The sequence below is a fragment of the Orycteropus afer genome, unplaced genomic scaffold, assembly GCF_000298275.1.
Source record: "Orycteropus afer afer isolate SDZICR_OR568_19922 unplaced genomic scaffold, OryAfe1.0 scaffold00048, whole genome shotgun sequence".
Taxonomy (NCBI): Eukaryota; Metazoa; Chordata; class Mammalia; order Tubulidentata; family Orycteropodidae; genus Orycteropus; species Orycteropus afer.
In genome coordinates this window covers 2,268,272-2,270,667 of record NW_006921635.1, presented here as the reverse complement: position 1 = coordinate 2,270,667, position 2,396 = coordinate 2,268,272, and positions in this window count along the sequence as shown.

The window sequence follows — 2,396 nt, the reverse complement described above, 5'->3', positions numbered from 1 at the left end:
TCAACCCCAAACTAGGACGGAAAGGTAGATTGGAGCACAATGGGCTGGTGACAGAGCTGCTGATAAAAGCACTCTCCTCGGCCTTTGTCTGGGAGCTTCGCCTCGCCTCAGGCTCGCTCCCTTTCTTTGTCACTGCCCTAGATACCAGTGCTGTCCTGCCTGGTCAGATCTGCTAACTAGCAGAAGAGACCTGAGACAGTCTGGGCTCGTGCTCTGTAATGAGCCCTCTCCGGGACTAGACGCTGTCTGTACACAAAGGAATTCTGTGTGTTCTGTGGATTGAAAGCAGAAATGAGGGGGAAATTTTGGGTACTGACTTAGTGTCATGCTTTTCTTGGTCGTTTACCAAAAACCCACTGCCACCAAGTCGGATCCGACTCATAGCGACCCCTCCTTGGGTTTCCGAGGCTGTATCTCTACGAAAGTAGATGGCCCAACCTTCTTTCCAAGGAGTGGCTAGTGGGTTTGAACCACCAGCCTTCTGGTCAGCAGTCAAATCCTTAGGTACCACGCTACCAGAACGCCTTGGTCATTTCCAGAAGAGATAATTTTTTGTTGCAGAGTTAAGACAAGTTGCTTGTGTTGATCCTTGCTTGACGATACATATGAAATTTTTCACACATAGTAAACAAAACCAATTTTTAAAGCACTAGACATTTTCACACCCTGTTTCAGAATCTACTCCTTCCCAGTCAGGGTACCTTACTGACACCCCTTCACCGTCACCCATAGGCTGACAGCACACTGAACATCGTATTTTCCAAGAAGAGATGGTTTAGGCAATCATGTCAGCCATGAAATGGGAAACTAGAATTGGCATCAGGTCCGAAAAGTATGTTATACTTCATTATCTGTTTCCCACAGAAATAGAGCCAGAGAGTATTGTCTTGTCACACTGAAGGTGGCCAGGAGCATGTCACGATCAGCTGTACTGATTACAAAGATAGAATCTTGCACTCACAGTGACAGAAAACCCACATATTGACAAGGAGGCAGCGCCCGGTGTCAGGTGTCTTCCTTAAGCCTTCTCCTCAGGACTTACCTGAGGTGGGCTCGGGACAGCTTAGCCGTCACGGCTGACGCTGGGTAGAGGTAAAGGAGCCGAGAACAGCCAGGGTAAATCATTTGGCGGACGTTACCTTAGGAGGCAATTCAGATCTACCCCGTTCCTTCCTACCTGCGTGGCATGCGCTACAATCAACAAGGTTTCCAAAGGTAAAAGCAGCTGGTTAGAGCCCCGTCGGAAGCAGCTGATGAAAAGAAGAGGGCAGTGTGCCTGCTTTCTGTGTCAGCATAAGCCACAGTCAGGGAGCGTGGTGCAAGTGGCACGCTTGCAGTCCCCCTGACCCACCAGGGAGACCGAGATTTGGTTACAAACCCATTTCCAGCCTTTTCCTGAATACTGTGATCTTTCCAGTAAGCCTGTGTGGGATGGGGGAGGGCTTATTCACCCGTTTTCCAGATGAGAAAACAGGCCCAGGTTGTGACCTGCCCCTTGTGGTAGATCTCGTATAAGAACCAACAGCTTTCCATCCTCCTGCCGTGCACTCCCCGCCCCGCCCGCCCCGGGAGAAGCGAAGGCCACTGGGGCCCACTGTCTCCCCACAGCCAGCCTTCTCTGACTGTTTATTTGCCAGCTGACGTCTTAGCCTGATGCCGCGTCTCGAGCACTCCTTTCAGTCTTTACTGTTCAGTAACACTCTCTCTGAATCTTCTTTCTCTCCAACTAGACCAGAAGCTCCAAGAAGCCAGAGCCCAACCCTTTTTCATCTCCTGGCCCTCCCTGCACCCTGCATGTTACTTTGAACCATTTAATTAAAACCCATTGATTCGATGGCGAAGCGGCAGTCCTCGTGATCTGAGCAGCTGCATCACACGCTGGCCATGTGTCCGAGGGAACAGATGTTCCCGTATAAGTCTGTGAAACTGGAAACATCAGAAAACAGGAACTGTGACATTGATTGATGGCAAGCTTGTCTATCGTGGACTGTTTAAGTGAGCGCAGCCATAAAAGTAGACTAGCCATAAAAGTAGACTAGCGCACGCTGTGGGCTTTACATTGTGATTTCAGAGATTCTTGAACATTTCAATAATGTCACTTAACCCAGATCCTAATTCCTGCTGGATGTATTCTTTAATATTTCTTCATCAAATTGGCAGCCCTGTTGATTTGAATTTCACACTCACAGCCTCCCCTTCCTGAGAAATCAACACCTCTGGGTACTTTGAAGATATTTTTGGTCTGTCATAAGAATAATAAGGAGCTTTGGTGGTGCAGGGTCCAGCACTCAGCTGCTAACTGAAAGGTCTGCAGTTTGAACCCACCAGTGACTCGGTGGGAGAAAAGTCCTGGCAATCTGCTTCCATAAAGATTACCACTCCCACTGCTGTCAAGT